Source organism: Ranitomeya imitator, chromosome 2 (genome assembly GCF_032444005.1).
Source record: "Ranitomeya imitator isolate aRanImi1 chromosome 2, aRanImi1.pri, whole genome shotgun sequence".
Lineage (NCBI taxonomy): Eukaryota > Metazoa > Chordata > Amphibia > Anura > Dendrobatidae > Ranitomeya > Ranitomeya imitator.
The window spans coordinates 159,160,356-159,186,813 of NC_091283.1; positions in this window are offsets into that span (position 1 = coordinate 159,160,356).

A 26,458-nucleotide genomic window follows, 5' to 3' on the forward strand; every position below is an offset into this window, starting at 1 on the left:
CCGTGGGAGCGGCACCAAGTGCACCATTTTCGAGAAATGATCGGTAATTACCCAAATGACGGTACAGCCGCGAGACTTGGGCAAACCCACTACAAAGTCCATCCCGACCATCTCCCAGGGCCTGTCTGCCACCGGCAAGGGATAGAGTAACCCAGACGGCCGTTGTCGAGGAGACTTATTTTTGGCGCATGAGACACACGCCAGAACGTAATCCCTGACATCTCGCAGCATATGCGGCCACCAGTACGTCCTCGCCAGCAGCTCAGATGTCCTTTTAGTCCCAAAGTGTCCACCCACCCTGGAGGAATGAGCCCAAGAGAGAACCTCCGGTCGCAAATTTATGGGCACAAAAGTCTTGCCTGGAGGCACAGACTCAAGCGACACCGGAGCCACGGTTCTCAAGCTCTCAGAAGGAACAATAAGCCGAGGCTCTCCTTCCTCCTCCTCAGATGACACAACAGAGCGAGAAAGAGCATCAGCTCGAATGTTCTTCTCCCCAGCGACATAATGGAGGGTGAAGTGGAATCGGGAGAAGAATAAGGACCATCTGGCCTGGCGAGAATTTAGCCTCTGGGCTGTTTGCAAATATAGCAAATTTTTATGGTCTGTAAATACTTGAAAGGGAAAACGAGCCCCCTCCAAGAGATGTCTCCACTCAGAGAAAGCCAATTTCATCGCTAGCAACTCCCTGTCCCCGATGGAATAATTCCTCTCCGCTGGTGTGAAGGTCTTGGAGAAGAAAAAGCACGGATGCTTCCGACCTTGAGCATCCTTCTGGAAGAGGACTGCTCCAGCACCAACGGAAGAGGCATCCACCTCCATTATAAACGGCTTATCGACATCGGGACGATGTAGGATGGGAGCGCTAGCAAAATGAGACTTAGTAGAAGAAAAGGCCATGGAGACCTCTTCAGACCACACTTTGGGATTTGCTCCCTTCTTGGTGAGGGCTACCAAGGGAGCTACCAAAGTTGAGAAATGGGGGATGAACTGGCGGTAATAATTAATGAACCCCATAAAGCGCTGCACCGCTTTAAGTGAATGGGGTTCTTGCCAGTCCATCACAGCCTGTAGTTTGGCAGGATCCATAGCCAATCCTTGGGCAGAGATGATATAGCCCAAGAAAGGTAAAGACTCCTGCTCAAACACACACTTCTCCAACTTTGCGTAAAGAGAGTTTGCCCGTAAGAGGTCGAAGACTCTGCCAACATCTCTCCGGTGGGAGTCAATATCTGGAGAGAAGATGAGAATATCATCCAGATAGACTACGACCGAGGTGGAAAGCATATCCCGGAAGATGTCGTTGACAAAGTCTTGGAAAACGGCTGGGGCATTACAGAGCCCGAAGGGCATCACCAGATACTCATAATGCCCATCTCTGGTGTTAAACGCCGTCTTCCATTCGTCCCCCTCACGAATGCGAATCAGGTTATAAGCTCTCCGCAGGTCTAATTTGGTAAATACCTTAGCTCCCCGTAGCCTATCAAAAAGCTCAGAAATCAGGGGCAGCGGGTACTTATTTTTAACGGTGATGGCGTTAAGACCCCTGTAGTCTATGCAAGGACGCAACTCTCCATTCTTCTTCTGTACGAAGAAGAACCCTGCCCCAGCTGGTGACACTGACTTCCTAATAAATCCTCTTGCCAAATTCTCCTGGATGTATTGGGACATAGCCTCCGTTTCCGGGAGAGAGAGGGGATAGACACGTCCCCGAGGAGGTTCTGCTCCAGGCAAGAGATCTATAGGACAGTCATAGGGACGGTGAGGCGGAAGGGTCTCCGCGGCTTTTTTGGAAAAGACGTCTGCATAAGACCAATAGTGTTTGGGGAGAGTAGAGAGATCTGCGGGTATCTCAGTGGTGGAAACCTGAACGCACTCTTTCACACATCTGCCCTTACAGGATTCACTCCAACCCAATATCCTCCCAGAGGTCCACTCAATATGTGGGGAGTGGAAACGAAGCCAGGGCATTCCCAGCAGAATCTCATCCATTCCCTCGGGAAGGACAAGAAGGGAAATAGTCTCCTGGTGGGATGGGGACATGGCTAACGTGAAAGGGACAGTCTGATGTGTGATCTGTAATGGAAGTGTCGACCCATTCACCACTCTCACGGTTACTGGTTTGGCTAGCATAGCCAGAGGTATTGCGTGGCGCTGAGCAAAAGCAGAAGACATAAAATTTCCCTCTGCTCCTGAATCCACACAAAGCTCTACTGTAAGAGTGGATATGCCTAACAGGATTGTCCCTTTAAAGGACAATTTTGAGGAAAATGCCGCGGTGTCCAGTGAACCTCCTCCAATGGACACTAGACGCGATCGTTTTCCCGACCGCCGTGGACATTTATTAGCGAAATGTCCCGGTTGCTGGCAATTTTTACATAGCACAGGTACTCGAGCGGTCTGAGACCTAGATCCCGCTCGAGAAACCTCCATGGCCTCATGGGAGTCGGACGCCATAACAGGAGATTCTAGAGGTTTGGCAAAGATGGGAGCCAGCCGAAACCTCTGCCTACACTGGGTCCGCTCCAACCTCCGCTCGTTAAAACGGAGATCGATGCGGGTAGCTATAGTAATAAGCTCCTCCAGTGTGGCGGGAATCTCCCTGGTGGCCAAGGCGTCCTTCACATGATCTGCCAGTCCTTTCCAGAACACCGGAATAAGGACTTTATCCGGCCATTCCAGCTCAGAAGCTAGAGTCCGGAATAGGATGGCAAACTGGCTGACCATGGACGAAGCCTGAGTAATTGCCAACAATTGGAGCGCGGTATCGTGGGTGACACGAGGTCCCAGAAAGACCTGCCTCAGAGCGTCCAGGAAGATAGGAGCACTCTGCACCACACGATCACCACGTTCCCAAAGCGGCGTTGCCCACTCCAACGCCCTGCCCGACAAGAGAGATATAATGAATCCCACTTTCGCCCGTTCCGTAGGAAAACGTGCAGCCAGCAGCTCGAGATGTATGGAGCACTGGCTCACGAATCCCCGACATGGCTTACTGTCACCAGCAAACTTGTCTGGAAGCGGGAGACGGGATAAGGTCGGAGCAGGGGTGGCAGCGGACAAACTGGCTGCAGCTGCACTTGCAGCCTGAACAGCGACAGCAGTAACGTCCACAGCTGAGGTTGTGCGCTCGAGAGCCGCCAACCTACCCTCCAGCTGCTGGATGTACTGCTGTAGACGCTGACCGTCTGCCATTTACTAGCCAGACCCTGGCGCTAGTATTATGTTAGGACTGGCGGAACGCACCAAGACAGGTGACGAAGATGCGTTCGCAGTCCGGGGTCCACCGTGCAGGTGAGAACCTGCTGCTAGCAATTTGCAGACTCTATAGCGGTACACTAAAGTAAACACGCGTGGGTTAAACCTCACCCAGCGTGAGGAAAGCGATCCTGTTAATTCACAGGACCGCAATACCGCACTAGAGAGCGAGCAAGTGGCCAGCGGACTTAACCCCAGAAGGGATTGAAGCCCGATTAGGCCCTTGCTGGCACAACACCGCAACTGGGTGTGTAGAGAACCTTCAGAAATATAAGCGCACAAGTGCGCGAGCGATGCCGCACTAACGGACGCCACTAACCACCCAGACTTGGGTATGGAAAGCGCAAGGCAGGCGCACGGCGCCGTACTGGCAGGCACAGCTACAGGACGCTGTGATGTGTGTTTAGTGTAGTAGGCTAAGTCGGGCGCTAGATAGCAGCCGTACACCTTCCGCAAACAGACATTCAATAGGGAAGGGGTAACCAAGAACGACTTGCACTCACACATACACACATATCAATTGTAAGACAATACTAGCGCATGGCCGTGCGGTCATGCGCAGTTTATATAGCTGCAGCACAGGAAATGGCTACAGAACTTTTTGCCCTTCTAGGACCTGCCAAGAGGACCAATGGAATGTGCCGCAGAGCCTGAGCACATGACCCTCGATCTCCAACGGGAGATCTTGCCCTGGGCATGCTCAGTGTGTGCAGATAAGGACTTAGTCCCAGAGAAGTCCGCTCGCTGCTGACCAGAATAGGCTTCAAAGGCAGAAGCTGGAGAAGCAGCAATAACTCTTCTCACAGAGTCAGACTGAGCGAGACGCTGGGATCGACGTCCCTGCTGAGCAGACTCCACTGCGGCTGGAGGGGAATGGGAGACCGCAGCGGAGACGGATCGAGATTCCCCCTGTGCAGCAGAGGAAACTCGACTCCTAACACCCCATGACTTAATCCCGAGCCTGCGGCGAGAAATAAAGCTCATTTTCTCCTGGCAGTGGGGCTCTCAGTACTGGTGCCCCATGGAGTCAGCACACTTTTAGCCTGCAGATTAACACCATAACTGCAGGTCAATAGCATTTTTTACATGATAAGTTCCCTTTAATGACCGCCAATACGTCTTTTAACTGACCTGAGATATAAGAGAAAAGCATCCCCATACAGGTGATAATCCAGGAGCTGTCAGCTGTACACTATAGCTGACAAACTGCTGCATCAGCCACAATCAGTGTTTGCACCGTCCAAATCTGTTTAACCCCTTAGATGCTGCTGTCAATAATGACTACATCATTTAAATGGTTAACAGTGTGGGGGCTTCCTTTTTATCCCAATTGGTGCCCTCAGATCATGATTGTGTAGCCCTGATGTTTGCGATGGCAATTCAAGACCATATAGTGGCCTTAGGGTACCGTCTCACAGTGGCACTTTTGTCGCTACGACGGTACGATCCGTGACGTTCCAGCAATATCCATACGATATTGCTGTGTCTGACACGCAGCAGCGATCAGGGACCCTGCTGAGAATCGTACGTCGTAGCAGATCGTTTGGAACTTTCTTTCGTCGCTGGATCTCCCGCTGTCATCGCTGGATCGGTGTGTGTGACACCGATCCAGCGATGCGTTCGCTTGTAACCAGGGTAAACATCGGGTTACTAAGCGCAGGGCCGCGCTTAGTAATCCAAGGTTTATCCTGGTTACCATCGTAAATGTAAAAAAAAAAAAAAACACTACATACTTACATTCCGGTGTCTGTCCCTTGCCGTCTGCTTCCCGCACTGACTGACTGCCGGCCGTAAAGTGAAAGCAGAGCACAGCGCGCTGTGCTGTGCTTTCACGTTACGGCCGGCAGTCAGTCAGTGCGGGAAGCAGACGGCAAGGGACAGACACCGGAATGTAAGTATGTAGTGTTTTTTTTTTTTTTTACGCTGGTAACCAGGGTAAACATCGGGTTACTAAGCGCGGCCCTGCGCTTAGTAACCCGATGTTTACCCTGGTTACTAGGGGACCTCGGCATCGTTGGTCGCTGGAGAGCTGTCTGTGTGACAGCTCTCCAGCGACCACACAACGACTTACCAACGATCACGGCTAGGTCGTATCGCTGGTCGTGATCGTTGGTAAATCGTATAGTGTAACGGTACCCTTAGAGTCTGATGGCTGTTGTAACCTGTTCAGAAGTTAGCGGCATTTAGGTGGTAAAAATACACATTTTCATTTGTCATGCCACTTTGCATTAATTCCTGAAAATCACCTGAAGGGTTAATAAACTACCTGACTGCAGTTTTCAATATGTCAGGGGGTGCGGTTTTTAAAATGGTATCACTTTTGGGGGTTTCCCAATATATGGGACCCCTAAAGGCACTTCAAACATGGAAAGGTCCCTAAAAAAATAATTTTTTTAGTTTTCCTTGAAAAAATGAAAAATGACTGCTACATTTTGAAACGTCCTAAAAAACTAACAAAATAAAAAAAAAAAAAACATTTTACAAATGATGCTGATGTAAAGCAGACATGTGGGAAATTATATTTATTAATGTTTTGCTGTGGTATGACTATCTAGATTAAAGGGATAATCATTCAAAGTTTGAAAATTGCTAATTTTTTAACATTTTTCTCAAAGTTCTGATATTTTTTTATAAATAAACGCAAAACATATTGACCTAAATTTACCATTATCATAAAGTATAATGTGTCACGCAAAAAACAGTCTCAAAATCACTGGGATATGTTGAAGCGTTCCAGAGTTATTACCACATAAAGTGACACGGGTCAGATTTTAAAAAATTGGCTCCGTCACTAAGGGGTTAAGATTTTCTTGGGTGTACAGGGCCTGCGCACCATTAGTATTAAATTATTGTACAAGTGCTGAAATACACTATGTGGCCAATATAGAAATATATACATATGTACACACAATGCATCATATTCACAAAGAGACCCTGGGCATTTTTTGCCTTCTGTGATATGGAGTGATTTCCTAGCAGAAATCCCTGAAGAAGGACAGACACATCACTTCTTTTAAACACTTGGCCATTTTGAAAACCTAAAGCGGTTAAAAAACACTGAAAAGTCTGAACAACAAGTCATTTATCCATACAAATAAATGACAATTCTTTTCAGCAGTTTGTTAATGCTTGTACAGCGTTTTTAGGAGCAGAGGCACTAAAACGCCAGAAAAAGACACAGTGTGAATATACCCTTACAGCACAGCACTCAATGTGTTACAATATCCACTGTCAAGTCAGATATCGGCATGCCGGTGTCATCGGGAATGGACACCGTTACACCAACTCCAAATAGTACAGCATATGACACTTAAAGACAAGTAACACGTTCTCGACGTGACTTTGTGAGGGCTGAGTATGGATGCTGTTAGTATTACCCTAGTACAGAAATATCAGGGAAACCAGGACTATGACACACATGTTGGGTTATGGGGAAATGATGGGCCAACACCAGGGACATGAGATAGTGACACGTGTTATTCATCCTGCATGTGCAGAGAACCAGGGTGTAGGACATCTGATGGCTCAGCGTGCGGTGGCGGGGGTGGTTGTTAGACGTAAAAGTTGCAAGCGTGGATTAACAACTAAAGGGCACTGGGCAGGAAGCGTACCAAATGAGGAAGCCGGCACCCCCGCCCAGCTGGCATTGTGGCTTGTATCTTGGTAAATAAAGTAACACTTCTGCCTTTGAGATCATCGTTGTCATGGAAACCCCCCAAAAAACAAACAATAAGGTTGTCACTTGGCAGATCTTTGATTTGACACTTTTGCGACATTGGCTTTCATGATGATGGCTATTTTGGAGATATTTGGAGCAATATATGATACCAGATGCGGATCTGGACTATATGATACGTGTGGGATGAATTTCACATTTTGCTATTTTTGTAGTGATAATGGTTTTGCTTAGGGTGAGATTGCGACGTGACAACTGAGTTCTATATAACACTGGGAATATAGTCTATTTTCAGAACAACCCACTAGTGTCCTTAACTCACCCTGTGACCAATGTGTATCTGCTCCTGGGCCCAGTATCAGTTGCCCCTCACTCCGGATCCATTACAAAGACATACTGATAGGGAATTTAGATTGTGAGCCTCATCGGGGACAGTGATGATAATGTGTGCAAAAAATGTAAAGCGCTGCGGAATATGTTAGCGCTATATAAAAATAAAGATTATTTATTATTATTACAGCACAGCTAAGAGCAGGTCTTGTATCTAGTGAACTCTGGGTTGGTCTCTAATTCAGCTCCTGTATTACCGCTGATATATATCCCCCATGTTATATACATAGCTATGCTCCAGGACTTTAAAACTTAGGCCGGGTCAAACCTAACGTATAAAAATACGGTCCGTTTTTTACGGCCAAGATACCCAGAAAAGTTCCTGAACAGTGATCCGTATTCAATGCAAGGATGCTATTTTTTTTTTTTCTCCAAAAAGTATCCGTGTGTCATCCGTACGGAGAGATTTTCTCGCCGGCTTGCAAAATGGACATAGAGTGGATCCATGGGCTCAAATATTCGTTAAAACATATATACAGTTATAATATATATATATATATATATATAGTGGGGAAAAAAAGTATTTAGTCAGTCAGCAATAGTGCAAGTTCCACCACTTAAAAAGATGAGAGGCGTCTGTAATTTACATCATAGGTAGACCTCAACTATGGGAGACAAACTGAGGAAAAAAAAATCCAGAAAATCACATTGTCTGTTTTTTTAACATTTTATTTGCATATTATGGTGGAAAATAAGTATTTGGTCAGAAACAAAATTTAATCTCAATACTTTGTAATATATCCTTTGTTGGCAATGACAGAGGTCAAACGTTTTCTGTAAGTCTTCACAAGGTTGCCACACACTGTTGTTGGTATGTTGGCCCATTCCTCCATGCAGATCTCCTCTAGAGCAGTGATGTTTTTGGCTTTTCGCTTGGCAACACGGACTTTCAACTCCCTCCAAAGGTTTTCTATAGGGTTGAGATCTGGAGACTGGCTAGGCCACTCCAGGACCTTGAAATTCTTCTTACGAATCCACTCCTTCGTTGCCCTGGCGGTGTGCTTTGGATCATTGTCATGTTGAAAGACCCAGCCACGTTTCATCTTCAATGCCCTTGCTGATGGAAGGAGGTTTGCACTCAAAATCTCACGATACATGGCCCCATTCATTCTTTCATGTACCCGGATCAGTCGTCCTGGCCCCTTTGCAGAGAAACAGCCCCAAAGCATGTTTCCACCACCATGCTTTACAGTAGGTATGGTGTTTGATGGATGCAGCTCAGTATTCTTTTTCCTCCAAACACGACAAGTTGTGTTTCTACCAAACAGTTCCAGTTTGGTTTCATCAGACCATAGGACATTCTCCCAAAACTCCTCTGGATCATCCAAATGCTCTCTAGCAAACTTCAGACGGGCCCGGACATGTACTGGCTTAAGCAGTGGTACACGTCTGGCACTGCAGGATCTGAGTCCATGGTGGCGTAGTGTGTTACTTATGGTAGGCCTTGTTACATTGGTCCCAGCTCTCTGCAGTTCATTCACTAGGTCCCCCCGCGTGGTTCTGGGATTTTTGCTCACCGTTCTTGTGATCATTCTGACCCCACGGGGTGGGATTTTGCGTGGAGCCCCAGATCGAGGGAGATTATCAGTGGTCTTGTATGTCTTCCATTTTCTAATTATTGCTCCCACTGTTGATTTCTTCACTCCAAGCTGGTTGGCTATTGCAGATTCAGTCTTCCCAGCCTGGTGCAGGGCTACAATTTTGTTTCTGGTGTCCTTTGACAGCTCTTTGGTCTTCACCATAGTGGAGTTTGGAGTCAGACTGTTTGAGGGTGTGCACAGGTGTCTTTTTATACTGATAACAAGTTTAAACAGGTGCCATTACTACAGGTAATGAGTGGAGGAAAGAGGAGACTCTTAAAGAAGAAGTTACAGGTCTGTGAGAGCCAGAAATCTTGATTGTTTGTTTCTGACCAAATACTTATTTTCCACCATAATAGGCAAAATAAAATGTTAAAAAAACAGACAATGTGATTTTCTGGATTTTTTTTTCTCAGTTTGTCTCCCATAGTCGAGGTCTACCTATGATGTAAATTACAGACGCCTCTCATCTTTTTAAGTGGTGGAACTTGCACTATTGCTGACTGACTAAATACTTTTTTGCCCCACTGTATATACTTATTTAATACAGAGCTAGGTAGCATAAAAGCCGGTAATTCAATTGCCGGCTTTTGCTAGCTCCTTACCAAACCCGACAGGATATGGGACATGGTTTACATACAGTAAACCATTTCATATCTGTTATTTTTTTACATATTCCTCACTACTAATATTAGAAGTGTCTGTGTGCAAAATTTGGGAGCTCTAGGTGTTAAAATAAAGGGTTAAATCACGGAAAAAACGGGCGTGGGCTCCCGCGCAATTTTCTCCGCCAAAGTGGGAAAGCCAGTGACTGAGGGCAGATACTAATAGCCTGGAGAGGGTCCATGGTTATTGCCCCCCTGGCTAAAATCATCTGCCCCCAGCCACCCCAGAAAAGGCACATCTGTAAGATGCACCTATTCTGGCACTTAGCCACTTTCTTCCCACTCCCCTGTAGTGGTGGGATATGGGGTAATAAGGGGTTAATGTCATCTTGCTAATATAAGGTAACATTAAGCCTGGTTGATAATGGAGAGATATCAATAAGACACCTATCCATTATTAATCCAATAGTAGTAAAGGGTTAAAAATACACACATTATAAATTATTTTAATGAAATAAATAAACACATGGAGTTTAAATATCTTTATTGTACGCTCAATCCACCTGAAGACCCTTGTTCTTCTGAAAAAAAAAAAAGGAAAATAAAGCAATAATATCCCATACCTGTCCGCCGTACAGTCATGTCCCATGCTGTAAATCCATCTGAAGGGGTTAAATACATTTACAACCAGGAGCCTGCTAATGCGGCCGCTCATGGATGTAAAAGACTGGGGAATGAAGGGAATGCATAGAATATATATATATATATATATATATATATATATATATATATATATATATATATATATATATATATATATATATATATATATATATATATATTGGTAAAGCCAGTGACTGAGGGCAGATATTAATAGCCTGGAGAGGGTCCATGGTTATTGCCCCCTCCCCCGGCTAAAAACATTAACCCTTCATTACCCCATATCCCACAGCTACACGGGAATGGGAAGAGAGAGGCCAAGTGCCAGAATAGGCGCATCTTCCAGAAGTGCCTTTTCTGGGGTGGCTGGGGGCAGATGTTTTTATATACATATGTGTCTCACTGACATATATACCCCTATACTATGTGTAGACATTTATCTATTCTATTCTAACCTGTCAGTGTGATTTTACTGTACACCGCACTGAATTACCGGCTTTTCTATAGAACGCCGCTGCGTATTTCTTGCAAGTCAGACGTGTGGTCCGTGTGTAATCCGTATTTTTTTCACCCCCATAGACTTTCATTGGCGGATTTTTGGAGGAATATGCTGACAATCGCAGCATGCTGCGATTTTCTCAGCCCGTAAAATACGGCCGAGAAATATACGGCTGATGGAAGCTGTCCCATAGAAAAACATTGGTCCGAGTGTAATGCGTTGTTTTTGGCCTCTTCCTCGTCCGTATTTCTCTCTAGTGTGACACCGGCCTTAGATGCATTTTCTTTAATAGTGTCTGATTTTCTCTAAAATTCCTGCTGTGGCTTGTCCAAAGCTCACACTGTGTTCACCATGTTTTACATTGCAGCTCTGCTAGTTTACAGTCTTTGCTTGAAGATTTAGCAGGAAGTCAGTATACAGATTGCAAATTTCCATTACAGGAGGTGGGAGTAGATTACTGGTATATGATCAGGAAGACTGCTATCAGAGCATGCTACAAGGGGTATTGTTAGTCACAGATGGGACACTTTTTTTAAAATTATATTTCTGGTTGAATTTTGAAGCCGTCCACTATTTTATCATTGTTGACCCATCCTTCAGATAGGTAATCAATGTCTGATCGGTCGGGACCCGACACCCAGCACCCCCGCCGATCAGCTGCTATAGTTGTTGGCAGTGGTGCCCTTCAGCTGGAAATGCTCAACTATGGAGCTGCTCCCTCTTCTGATAGTGGCCACGGCAGAATACTGCACATCTGCCTCCTATTCAACCCAAAAGGAGGTGGATGCGCAGTACCATGCCGCGGCCACTATCAAAAGACTGAGCAGCTCCACAATTGAGCATTTCCGGCCGACACGGAGAACAGCTGATTGGCGGTGGTGGCAAGTGTCAGACCCCAACCAGACAATGATGACCTATCCTAGTTTGTACATTGTGAAGTCATTGCAGTGTGCATGTATTCACACTATTTAGGAGGTGCTGGTCAGTTTTCTGGTTTCTCCTAAGGATAGATCATCAATGATAAAGTAGTGGACAACCTCTTTAAAATTGTTCTGGCATTTGTTTTTATCTAAAGAGGAAAAGTTGCTATGTTCTCCAGCAACTTTCTCACCATCCCTCCCCCAAAGTTCATATTTAGCCCAATTGTCCCTGATGTAAAGCTGTGACCTTGTGATGTGGTGGATGTTGGCATCTCACTAGAGACACAAGACACCAAAGCTTTGATGATTTCTTAAGAATAAGACAATGGAGTAGCTGCAGATGATGGGAGCGGCATAGAAGATGCCCAATGACTAATGTGTACTCTACACACAGCAGAGCAATCCTATTATATAAAGCAAGTGCAGTTGGTGACAAGGAAGAGGAGGCTGCCGGGAATGATCATTCACATATCATGATAAAGATTAATCTGAGCATCCTTCCTATCTTACCTTAGACTGGAGATGTATTATTAGGCCGAAGTCACACACAATATAAAAATCCGGTCAGTTTCTGATGGCCGAGATACGCAGAAAATTTCCTGAACAGTGATCCGTATTCAATGCGAGGATGCAATTTTTTTTCTCCAAAAATTATCCGTGTGTCATCCGATTTTCTCGCCAGCTTGCAAAATAGACATAGAATGGATCCATGGCCTCAAATATTCGTAAATACATATATACAGTCATATATATATATATATACATATATATATATATATATATATATATATATATATATATATATATATATATATATACACACATAGTATGTACAAGAATATAACTACTATAATACTTTCCCTACATACTAGGATATTTCTGAAATCTTCTGCATGTGCTGCTTATTTTTTCCTTCCAGCTTTAAACCATCGATGACATCTACATCCTTTCATAGTTTTTTCACCCTTTCAAATGAATGGGGGAGAAAAAACTGCATGCAAATACTCGTATATATTATACGCAGTGTTTTTCATATTCCCATAGTCCTTATAGAAATACAGGCTGAATGTCACTTCAAAAAATCAAATAAGCCACATATTCCATTGTGCGATACCACAACAGAAACAGAAGTGAAAAGAGGGGAGGAGATGTAAAACGGTAATAATTTTATTGAAACAACATTGTTAAAAATTAATACAGGGCATTTAACGATAGGGAAGGGGAAAGGAAAAAAGGAAGCAAAAGGGGGTTGAACCACCAAGCTGGAGAAAACAAAACTGCACTATACCACAAGGGGTTAAAACAACTGAACCCAGTAACAATATGATGGTAGTACTAGTTAAAAATAAGGCAAACCAGATATCCTAATCCAAGGTAAGTAACAATGTAGCACAAGTTATAACCCCCACAGGCATAAAGATATCCTATTACAAGGTAACGTAACCAGGCATGAAGTGAGTATATGTCTATCCCAGATACAAGGCAGGAAAAGGACCTGCTAGTGTACTGGTGAATACTCCCACAGTCACAGCATGCGCACCGTGACACGCAGTGGAACACACTGCGGTCACGTGATTGGCACCTCTCGGGAGTCAGGGGGGGAAAGCGGACCCTGCGCGTGCGCTGTGCCACTCCCAGGTACACCGAGGAGAGAAAAAAAAAAAAGAGGAACTGGGCATACGTATTAGAACAAATTGCCATACAGGCCGAAATAAAGTGGGGGGGGGGGGATAGGGGAAGGGGGAACTGCATAAGTGCAGGGCTAGCAGAGACTAATAAGGTAATGGTAAATCGCCCTATAATGGTGTATATAAGTATACATATGGAGGTACACACATGCATGTCAAAATACACATACATATATGCACCTCCACATGCATAAAACAGGATCCAAGATATAAAAAAAGGGATGTGTAATAACTGCAGGTTATAAAGTGAAGTCAAAGGACAAAGAGGATGATGACCAGATAATAAGCCACCATAAATGTGCCTATATGTATAAAATAATGGTATCTGAGGATGGTGTGAGGTGTAGGTGGGGGGGACACAAATAAAATAATACCGAAATGCCTATATTCCTAATATGACCGCTTGTGAACGTGTATGGAGGAAGATAAACCGTACTGACGAAAAAATAATAAATAATAAAAGCTGTGAATCAATAAAGGAGGTGAGATGGAACTAAACCCAAGTAACACTATATGAGGGAAGCTATAGAAAAATATAGAAAAATAGGTAAGTGCACCGCATTTATGTGCCCCCGCCGTACCCGGTGGGCAGAGAGAGGGGGTCCGCATCGGGCCCCTTCTCATCTGCTCACTGGGCCCCTTCCGGCGCTGCGGCGGTTTCCTATTGACGTGCGGGCACTCGCCCGCACGTCAATAGTTAACAACAGCCGCCAGCCAATTGGGGGCTGGCGGCTGATGTCGGCCGCAGGCGCACACGTCGCCGGCGTCTGACGTCATTGTCAGTCGCCGGCGTCTGACGTCATTGTCAGTCGCCGGCGAGTGTGCTCTGTTGGAGGGAGCTCGCTGCCGGGAGCGCAGACAGGTGAGGAGACTTTTTTTTTTTTGTTTGTTTTTTATAATGGTGGACACACTGAGGGCAATGCTGGAGGACACTGGGGCAGATTGCTGGAGGACACTGGGGCAGATTGCTGGAGGACACTGGGGCAGATTGCTGGAGGACACTGTCTGGGGCAGATTGCTGGAGGACACTGTCTGGGGCAGATTGCTGGAGGACACTGGGGCAATGCTGGAGGACACTGGGGCAATGCTGGAGGACACTGGGGCAATGCTGGAGGACATTGGGGCAGATTGCTGGAGGACACTGGGGCAGATTGCTGGAGGACACTGGGGCAGATTGCTGGAGGACACTGGGGCAGATTGCTGGAGGACACTGGGGCAGATTGCTGGAGGACACTGGGGCAATGCTGGAGGACACTGGGGCAGATTGCTGGAGGACACTGGGGCAGATTGCTGGAGGACACTGGGGCAGATTGCTGGAGGACACTGGGGCAATGCTGGAGGACACTGGGGCAATGCTGGAGGATACTGGGGCAATTCTGGAGGACACTGGGGCAGATTGCTGGAGGACACTGGGGCAGATTGCTGGAGGACACTGGGGCAGATTGCTGGAGGACACTGGGGCAATGCTGGAGGACACTGGGGCAATGCTGGAGGACACTGGGGCAATGCTGGAGGACACTGGGGCAAATTGCTGGAGGACACTGGGGCAGATTGCTGGAGGACACTGGGGCAGATTGCTGGAGGACACTGGGGCACATTGCTGGAGGACACTGGGGCAGATTGCTGGAGGACACTGGGGCAGATTGCTGGAGGACACTGGGGCAATTCTGGAGGACACTGGGGCAGATTGCTGGAGGACACTGGGGCAGATTGCTGGAGGACACTGGGGCAGATTGCTGGAGGACACTGGGGCAGATTGCTGGAGGACACTGGGGCAATTCTGTAGGACACTGGGGCAGATTACTGGAGGACACTGGGGCAGATTGCTGGAGGACACTGGGGCAGATTGCTGGAGGACAATGGGGCAGATTGCTGGAGGACACTGGGGCAGATTGCTGGAGGACACTGGGGCAATTCTGTAGGACACTGGGGCAGATTACTGGAGGACACTGGGGCAGATTGCTGGAGGACACTGGGGCAGATTGCTGGAGGACACTGGGGCAATGCTGGAGGACACTGGGGCAGATTGCTGGAGGACACTGGGGCAGATTGCTGGAGGACACTGGGGCAATGCTGGAGGACATTGGGGCAGATTGCTGGAGGACACTGGGGCAGATTGCTGGAGGACACTGGGGCAGATTGCTGGAGGACACTGGGGCAGATTGCTGGAGGACACTGGGGCAGATTGCTGGAGGACACTGGGGCAGATTGCTGGAGGACACTGGGGCAATGCTGGAGGACACTGGGGCAGATTGCTGGAGGACACTGGGGCAGATTGCTGGAGGACACTGGGGCAGATTGCTGGAGGACACTGGGGCAATGCTGGAGGACACTGGGGCAATGCTGGAGGATACTGGGGCAATTCTGGAGGACACTGGGGCAGATTGCTGGAGGACACTGGGGCAGATTGCTGGAGGACACTGGGGCAGATTGCTGGAGGACACTGGGGCAATGCTGGAGGACACTGGGGCAATGCTGGAGGACACTGGGGCAATGCTGGAGGACACTGGGGCAAATTGCTGGAGGACACTGGGGCAGATTGCTGGAGGACACTGGGGCAGATTGCTGGAGGACACTGGGGCACATTGCTGGAGGACACTGGGGCAGATTGCTGGAGGACACTGGGGCAGATTGCTGGAGGACACTGGGGCAATTCTGGAGGACACTGGGGCAGATTGCTGGAGGACACTGGGGCAGATTGCTGGAGGACACTGGGGCAGATTGCTGGAGGACACTGGGGCAGATTGCTGGAGGACACTGGGGCAATTCTGTAGGACACTGGGGCAGATTACTGGAGGACACTGGGGCAGATTGCTGGAGGACACTGGGGCAGATTGCTGGAGGACAATGGGGCAGATTGCTGGAGGACACTGGGGCAGATTGCTGGAGGACACTGGGGCAATTCTGTAGGACACTGGGGCAGATTACTGGAGGACACTGGGGCAGATTGCTGGAGGACACTGGGGCAGATTGCTGGAGGACACTGGGGCAATGCTGGAGGACACTGGGGCAGATTGCTGGAGGACACTGGGGCAGATTGCTGGAGGACACTGTGGCAATTCTGGAGGACACTGGGGCAGATTGCTGGAGGACACTGGGGCAGATTGCTGGAGGACACTGGGGCAGATTGCTGGAGGACACTGGGGCAGATTGCTGGAGGACACTGGGGCAATGCTGGAGGACATTGGGGCAGATTGCTGGAGGACACTGGGGCAGATTGCTGGAGGACACTGGGGCAATGCTGGAGGACACTGGGGCAATTCTGGAGTACACTAGGGCAGATTGCTGGAGGACACTGGGGCAGATTGCTGGAGGACACTGGGGCAATGCTGGAGGACACTGGGGCAATGCTGGAGGACACTGGGGCAATGCTGGAGGACACTGGGGCAGATTGCTGTAGACACTGGGGCAGATTGCTGGAGACACTGGGGCAATATGCTGGACATACTGGGGCAGATTGCTGGACACACTGGGGGTTATATGCTGGACACTGGGGCAGATTGCTGGACACACTGGGGCAGATTGCTGGACACACTGTCTGGGGGCAATGCTGGACACACTGGGGGCAATATGCTGGAGACACTGGGGCAGATTGCTGGACACTGGGGCAATATGCTGGACATACTGGGGCAGATTGCTGGACACACTGGGGGCAGGACTGGAGGCATGGGCAGAATGTAGACACGGGGCATGATTGGAGACACGGGGCAGAATGAAAGACATGGGGCAGGATTGGATCATGGGGCAGGATGGAGACATATGGGGCAGGATGTGGAGATCATATGGGGTAGAATGGATACTCATGAGGGCAGGATGCGAGAACATATGGCTGGAGCCAGGAATGAGACACACGGGGCCAGGATGTGGAATATTATTACCATAGGGGCTAATTAAGGGATATTATTACTGCAGTGATATATTTATTTTATTTTTTGAGTATACTGTTTTAAATGGGGGTCGGTCCTGTTACTGTGCAGAGTGACACTATATCGCCTTTTTTTCTTCATGTGGTGTAATGTAGAAGTTGTGAAAAATTAAGTAATGTGTTCTGCAAGCGGAGCTCGAGATAACGGTGTTATTTCCTGCAGAAACGAGTCCTGGCTGGAAGAAATGATGGCGGTCTGTGCTGGATGAAAGATGAAGGACTTCACCTAGAGACGTCACTGGTGAGTCAGTGTTACCTATACACTGACACTATACACTGTATGCTATATAGAGGTCCTGTGTATAATACCACCAGTGATCTCTGTATAACCTCTACACAGACACTGCATACTAAGTGTCACGATTCCCCTGACCGCTGTCGCCAATTGGTCAGGATTTCCACCGTGACCGTCACCCCTACGTCACGGATTGAGGTGACTTTAGGCCAACAGACGGCTATCACATGTGCAGGGGGGCTTATCTTAGTTATCCCTCCACTCCACGATGTGATGAAAAACCACACACAGGGCTATTGACCTCTTAGTTTACAGCAGGGGCTTATTCTAGGTATCCCACTGCTTTTCTATATACCATGAACTGCAGGGATTTATGTATATCCCACTTACAGTACCACTTAACACTTGCAGCTCTCTGGCGCCCCCCATACTCTCAGGTCAGATTAGGTACTGCACCCTGGGTAATTAGTCGCCAGAAAGGCTGCCTGCTATGTACTGGCTATTGGGCACGCTGCAGCGACGCAATAACTACTCCCACTCAGGCAGGAACAATAATTAGCAATGCCGCAGTCGCTTCAGCATAACCCCAAAAGTCAGCACACTCTCGCTGCCACCAGCTTCGATTAAACGGGTCCGAAGCTAACCCAACACAACAGTAACAGTAGCGTATTTTCCCTTCAAGAGACTTAGGGTACGGTTTAGAACAGGAGAAAGAACTGGTATTAAATAATATACCCCATCAAAAGTTTCAGGCAGTGTTTTATAAAAATATTTTACAAAGATGTTACAAATGAGACAATTGCAAATATGTACAAGGGTAATTATAACATAAAGGGAATAAATGAGAAAAAGCAACACTCACATGTTCAAAGCATGACAGGCAACCATACGTCCCAGCTCATTTGGACGTGTGCAGGGCTCTTCCGGGAGAAGACAAGAAATCAAGCAGAAAAGTGACTCCTCAGAGCCTGCCAGACACTTAAAACATTAAGGCTGTGACATCACAGAAAGGCTGGCTTATCCAGACCCTCCTCTCTCTACATTCTGCCTAAACTTTAAACTATTTTCTCTGAATTCTATAACTTCACTACAAAACATGTCAGAGTCCTAACATACTCCTCATTCATCTCGGATTAACGTGAGCATTCTAGTGAGATCAAATATGTCCTATCTGGGATACATATTTACAGAGAAAACCCTGCTTCTTTACCAGACGGAGTTAGAAGTTAGGTACACCGAGTGAGAATAAGAATATATATTTTCGTATGTCTAGCTTAAATCGCTTGCCTAATATCTAACAAAAACTAAACAAAGAATCTTTCATGGATCCTCGAAGTTTCTACTTCACTTATAGCTGAACAAGAGCTTACACAGGAAATGCCGGTCGTAAATAACTTTGGCTCTCCTAACCCCCACACTCTCTGAGAAGGAAAGCCAGGAATTTGCAGCTACAACTGTTGCAGTATCACTCCAAGAAGGAGGGCTTAGCCCAGGCAGGCTAGCAAGAGAACTACTTATGATATTTCATACCATATCGTGACACCTCCCCCTTTTGGTGTGCGCTAGGGAGGCAGTACCCCACGGTATGCCTCCATGGGCACCTCAGTAGGTTCACCCTGTCGGGAGAGTCCATCTGCATTCCCATGCTCTTTGCCCGTTTTGTGTTCAATGGTGAAGTCACACTGCTGAAGGGCAAGGCTCCAGCGTAGCAACCTGCCGTTGGTTCCACACATGGCGTTTAGCCAGCGCAGAGGGTCGTGGTCGGTCACCACAGTGAAGGGGCGACCGTACAAGTAGTGCTGCAAGCGCTGCAGGGCCCAGACTATGGCCAGGCACTCCTTCTCGATTGTGGAGTAGGCCACTTCCCTCGGCAAAAGTTTCCGGCTCAGGTATAACACGGGGTGCTCTTGGTCCTCCGAGTCAACCTGGCTGAGCACAGCACCAAGGCCAAACTCGCTGGTGTCGGTCTGCACCAAGTACGGTCGACTGCTGTCGACTGCTTTCAACGCAGGGGCGTTGCACAGTGCGGTTTTCAACGCCTGGAAGGCCCCCTCACAGCCATCTGTCCAGTTGACGATGTGGGGTAGCTTCTTCCTGGTGAGGTCCGTCAAAGGCTTTGCCAGGCTACTATAGTGCTGTACGAAGCGCCTATAGTACCCTGCAGTGCCCAAGAAGGACATCACCTGTTTCTTGGTCACGGGAGTGGGCCAGTTCACGATCACTCCCACTTTGTCAGGCTCTGGCTTCAGGGTGTTCCCGCCTACCCGGTGCCCCAGGTAGTGAACCTCCCTCATGCCCATCTGACACTTTCCCGGCTTGATAGTCAGTCCTGCTTGATGGATTCACCTGAGCACCTCCTCGAGATGCTGCAGGTGTTCCTCCCAGGAGGAACTGAAGATGGCAATGTCATCCAAGTACGCCACGGCGTACTTCTCCAGTCCCTGAAGCAGGAGGTTGACCATCCGCTGGAAAGTGGCAGGGGCATTCTTCATGCCGAAGGGCATGACCGTGGACTCGTACAGTCCAAAGGGTGTGATAAAGGCGGACTTTTCCTTCGCCTCGGGGCTCAGGGGAATCTGCCAGTATCCTCGACTCAGATCCATTATTGTTAGGTAATCTGCGCCAGCTAACTTCTCAAGCAGCTCCTCGATGCGCAGCATTGGGTGCGCATCCGAGGCTGTGATGGCGTTGAGCCCCCTGTAGTCCACGCAGAACCGGGTGGTCCGGTCCTTCTTTGGCACGAGAACTACAGGTGATGCCCACGCGCTCTTTGACCGTCGAATCACCCCCAGCTGTAACATCTCATCGATCTCTTGGCGCATAGTCTGCTGCACCTGGTCAGAGATTCGATAGGGTGTTCGCCGTAGTGGGGCGTGATTCCCGGTGTCCACCTCGTGGACTGCTAGCTGAGTCCTCCCAGGTCGGTTGGAGAACACGACCCGGAAGGGTTCCAGTGTGGTTTGCAACTGCAACCACTGGGATTCAGTTAACGAGGCGCTTACCTCCACGTCCTCAATGGACCCATTGGCCTTGGCTTGGGCCAGCATGTCCAGGAGGGTGTCTTCCTCCCCGTCTTCGGGCAAGCTGCAGACCGGTAGGACGAAAGGTTCACGTTCGTGATGAGCATTCGTCATGTTGACGTGAAAGGCCTTTCGCCTACCCCGAGCGTGGTCAAGCGTGACAACGTACGTGACCGGGTTGAGCTGTTGGTGGACGACGTACGGGCCCTCCCAGGCTGCCTGAAGCTTATCCGTTGGTACGGGGACCAGCACCCACACCTTTTGACCCACGTGGTAGGTACCGCTCCCAGTCGCGCCCTTGAGTCTCAACCAGCATGCGTAGCATCTGTTTGAGGGTACCATTGAAGCGTTCACACAGGCCATTGGTCTGTGGGTGATACGCACTCGATACCAGGTGCTTCACCTGCATTCTCTTACAGAGAGCCTCCATTAGGCGAGACATAAATTGGGTCCCTTGATCAGTAAGCATTTCCCTGGGAAATCCTACACGTGAAAAGATGGCCAACAGGGCATCCGCCACCTTATCTGCCCTAGTTGACGACAGAGCTACTGCCTCTGGGTACCGGGTAGCGTAGTCTACCACAGTAAGGATGTATTGCTTTCCAGAGCTGCTGGGGACGGCCAGCGGGCCCACAATGTCCACTGCGATCCTCTGGAAAGGCTCCTCTATCACTGGCAAAGGGATCAGGGGAGCCTTAAGAGCAGGCCCCGCCTTCCCCACTCTTTGACAAGTGATACAGGAGCGGCAGTAGTTTGACACATCTGTCCCCATCTTAGGCCAATAGAAGTGTTGAGACAGCTGGGCCTTAGTTTTGCTGATCCCCAAGTGTCCAGCTAGCGGGATCTCATGGACAATCCGCAACAACTCACCCCGGAATTGCTGCGGGACGACCAGCTGTCTTTCCCTCAACCACTCCTTTTGTGATTCTGCGGGTACTGTCTCCCGGTACAACCTTCCTCGTTCCCAGAACACCTTCTCCTTATCAGCCTCGGAGAAGTGCGTCCCGGCAAGTTGTCTCAAACTCTCTAGGCTCGCATCTGTGTGCAGAGTGGCCTGAAACTCCTGGCTAGGGGAAGCCAGAAGCGACGTCAGGGTCCATTCCCCACGGGAACCCTCTTGGACCTGCTCTGGGTCCACCTCTGGTTCAGTCACAGTAATGACTGAGGAGGGTCCGGAAGGCCGACAGTTATCTGCGTTCCGGGCACTCTGACTGCGGGTGACAGCAGCTACATAGGCTGTCTCCCCGGGGATTTCTAAAGACCCATCAGCCAGCGCTGCTATGGGCTCTACCTCCCCATCCACCCCCAACACTCCAGGGGCAGTGCTACTTATGGGCCAGTTACCTTCCTCGGTGGCACTGGTCACTTTCATGGCATCACCTTCCTCACGGTTCCCATGCATCTCCCCATTTCCTGTAGCACCGACACTTGCCCCTGTTAGGGGTTCCTCAGCCGTCTCACTCCGCAGAGCGACGTGGCTGGGCACGCCTGTACCTATGGACACATTAACCTTCACAGAAAAATCATTATCAGGTTCAGCTGGCACAGGTACAACATTTTCACCATCAATCCTAGGAAAAAAATGGTTAATAGATGCATCATTACAAGATAAAGCATGGTCAGGTAACACATGCGATTTCCCATCATCATCATCATCAGGGTTAACTTTACCCTTATTAGTAGATTGGGGAGGGGTATTAGTGACGTAGTGGGCAACCAACCTCCCCAAATCAGTCCCCAACAAAACATCAGTGGGCAAATTATCAGACAGCCCCACTTCCTTCACCCCGCTCCCGGCACCCCAATCAATAAAAACCCGGGCCATCGGTAAGGGACAGCTGATGCCCCCAATCCCAGTGACAGTTAGGGTTTTCCCCGGAATGATTTCTTCAGGGGCCGCCAGTTCGGGTCGGATGAGGGTTCGTTCAGCCCCGGTGTCCTTGAGGCCTGTAGCAACATGGCCTCCCACAGTGACGGGCTGTACGTTGTCACACACCCTCCCAACCACACCACCCACTAAAAGAACCGCTGCATTAGGCCCTGGGGCCTTGGCTGGGGGGTTCTTCGGCCTGTCTGGACAGAAGGTACTGATATGCCCAGGCCGCTTGCAGTAGTAACACTGGCGAGGTTCGGTGGTAGGTCTGGTGTTGTTGGCCACAGGGCCAGGACCTCTGGTGTGTTGGCTGGCAGGGGTACTGGCATTGGATGCAGGCTTACCCCCTCTCCAGCTGGTGGTGACTGGTTTCCGCACTTCCGATCTACGGTTGGCCTCATAGGCATCGGCAATCTGCACTGCTTTCATCACGTCTTTGGGTTCTCTGTCCATCACGAACTGTCGCACCTCAGCTGGGCAAAGATGAAAGAACTGGTCTTTGATCATCAGGTCTCGCAGCTGTGCAAAGGTGGTCACTGACAGTCCTTGGGTCCACTGGTCAAAATGGGTCCCCAGTCCATGCACCACATCACTGTAACTGTCGTGTGGGCCACGTTGGAGGGTCCGGAACTTTCTACGGTACACCTGGGGTGTAAGCTGGTACTTGGCTATCAGAGCCTGCTTGATGGCCTCATAGTCCCCATCTTGTTCTTGAGGGAGGGCAGCAAACGCCTCCAGAGCTTTACCTCTCAGCCCTGGTGTCAGGTATCGTGCCCATTCATCTGTAGGCAGCCGGTACTGTCTGCAGGCTTTCTCAAAGGCCCGCAGAAAAGTGTCCAAGTCCCCGTCCTTCTCCATAACAGGGAAGTGATCGGGCCGGGGCTTAGGTATCTGAGCGCTGCTGGGCTCACGTCTCTGGGCGGTGGAGGGCATCCCCCCCTGCCGGAGCATCTCCAGTTCATGTTCTCGCTGGGCTTGGCGCTCGGCTCTCTCAGCCTCCCGCTCTGTTCTCTCAGCCTCCCGCTCGGATCGCTCAGCCTCTCGCTTGGCTCGGGCCTCTCTCTCAGCTCGGGCCTCTCTCTCGGCTTGCTGGGCCTGGGCCTCCTGCCGGTATTGCTGAATCAGCTGCCGACGTCCCTCATGGTAGTCAGTGGGGAATTCTTTCAAGGCCGCCTGCAGGTGGGGGTCCAATTCGCCCGGATTGCTAACAGGGCCAGCATTCAGTGGTTGGACCTCTGCTGCAGCACCACGTTCGCTGGTGCTGGCTTCTGCGGCCTCTGGGCTCTGTGACCTGGCTTGGTCGGCTTCCCATTGCACCAGAACTGCGACCAGTTGGGCTTTGTTTTTGCCCGCAAAGTCAATGTGCTGTGACTTGCATAAGGAAACAAGGGGGTCTCTCGTCTGCTGCTCATAGAAGGTTTCTCCCCGCACAACCATGGTTGCCAAATAAAAGATAGGATAGAAAAACGAAGAGAAAGGGAGGGGATAATTACCCGTACACAATTGTCTCAAGACTAATAAAACACTGAGTTCGTTCTCCAAACTTATTTGCGCCTCGCAAGAACTTTCTGCAAGTTTTTAGTGAGAGGAATGATTACTCAAACCACATCACTAATGCTCTAAGATATCCCACCGCCTTGCCACCAATTGTCACGATTCCCCTGACCGCTGTCGCCAATTGGTCAGGATTTCCACCGTGACCGTCACCCCTACGTCACGGATTGAGGTGACTTTAGGCCAACAGACGGCTATCACATGTGCAGGGGGGCTTATCTTAGTTATCCCTCCACTCCACGATGTGATGAAAAACCACACACAGGGCTATTGACCTCTTAGTTTACAGCAGGGGCTTATTCTAGGTATTCCACTGCTTTTCTATATACCACGAACTGCAGGGATTTATGTATATCCCACTTACAGTACCACTTAACACTTGCAGCTCTCTGGCGCCCCCCTTACTCTCAGGTCAGATTAGGTACTGCACCCTGGGTAATTAGTCGCCAGAAAGGCTGCCTGCTATGTACTGGCTATTGGGCACGCTGCAGCGACGCGATAACTACTCCCACTCAGGCAGGAACAATAATTAGCAATGCTGCAGTCGCTTCAGCATAACCCCAAAAGTCAGCACACTCTCGCTGCCACCAGCCTCGATTAAACGGGTCCGAAGCTAACCCAACACAACAGTAACAGTAGCGTATTTTCCCTTCAAGAGACTTAGGGTACGGTTTAGAACAGGAGAAAGAACTGGTATTAAATAATATACCCCATCAAAAGTTTCAGGCAGTGTTTTATCAAAATATTTTACAAAGATGTTACAAATGAGACAATTGCAAATATGTACAAGGGTAATTATAACATAAAGGGAATAAATGAGAAAAAGCAACACTCACATTTTCAAAGCATGACAGGCAACCATACGTCCCAGCTCATTTGGACGTGTGCAGGGCTCTTCCAGGAGAAGACAAGAAATCAAGCAGAAAAGTGACTCCTCAGAGCCTGCCAGACACTTAAAACATTAAGGCTGTGACATCACAGAAAGGCTGGCTTATCCAGACCCTCCTCTCTCTACATTCTGCCTAAACTTTAAACTATTTTCTCTGATTTCTATAACTTCACTACAAAACATGTCAGAGTCCTAACATACTCCTCATTCATCTCGGATTAACGTGAGCATTCTAATGAGATCAAATATGTCCTATCTGGGATACATATTTACAGAGAAAACCCTACTTCTTTACCAGACGGAGTTAGAAGCCTGTGTTTCGGGGAATGGATAGGTACACCGAGTGAGAATAAGAATATATATTTTCGTATGTCTAGCTTAAATCGCTTGCCTAATATCTAACAAAAACTAAACAAAGAATCTTTCATGGATCCTCGAAGTTTCTACTTCACTTATAGCTGAACAAGAGCTTACACAGGAAATGCCGGTCGTAAATAACTTTGGCTCTCCTAACCCCCACACTCTCTGAGAAGGAAAGCCAGGAATTTGCAGCTACAACTGTTGCAGTATCACTCCAAGAAGGGGGGCTTAGCCCACGCAGGCTAGGAAGAGAACTACTTATGATATTTCATACCATATCGTGACACTAAGTACAGATCTCATGTGAATACTGGCACTTATGGTGATAGTATTGTGTTGTTGTTTTTTACTGATCAGTATTGTAGTATTCAGTCACTATGTGGTGGTAATATGTGGTCTGGAAATGGTGTTGTGGTATTTGTCCCTTGTATGTGATATTTGGTCACCGAGAGGTGGTAATATGTGGTCTTGACATGGTGCGGTGGTATTTGTTCCTTGTATGTGATATTATTCGATCACTGTGGTTGTAATTTGTGGTCTGGTCATGGCGCGGAGGTATTCCTTGTATCTGATATTATTCGATCACTGTGGTTGTAACTTGTGGTCTGATCATGGTGCGGTGGTATTTGTTCCTTGTATGTGATATTATTGGTCAAAATATACCTAAATTGTATTGCAGATTTTAACAAATATTTAATAGGTTACAGTAGAGTAGGGCCCGGCCATTTTTCTGGAATAATCTGGTTCGGGTATATCATGACCCCGTCACATGACCCCCGTCACATGACCGGGGGGGGGGGGGGGCGGGGGCCACAGTGTCTGAACAGCCCGGGGCCCTGGCTACCCTTAATCCACCCCTGTCTTTATGCCTGTGGGGGTTATAACTTGTGCTACATTGTTACTTACCTTGGATTAGGATATCTGGTTTGCCTTATTTTTAACTAGTACTACCATCATATTGTTACTGGGTTCAGTCGTTTTAACCCCTTGTGGTATAGTGCAGTTTCGTTTTCTCCAGCTTGGTGGTTCAACCCCCTTTTGCTTCCTTTTTTCCTTTCCCCTTCCCTATCGTTAAATGCCCTGTATTAATTTTTAACATTGTTGTTTCAATAAAATTATTACCGTTTTACATCTCCTCCCCTCTTTTCACTTCTGTTTCTGTTGTGGTATCGCACAATGGAATATGCAGTGTTTTTCATGGCAACCCTCCAATATTTCCAGTAGATTTTTCTGCACTCAAAACCAAATGTTTGCACACGCCACAATACGGCATCATATATTCACTTTCATTATTTTGTGCCCAATTAGTGCAGAATTTAGAAGAAC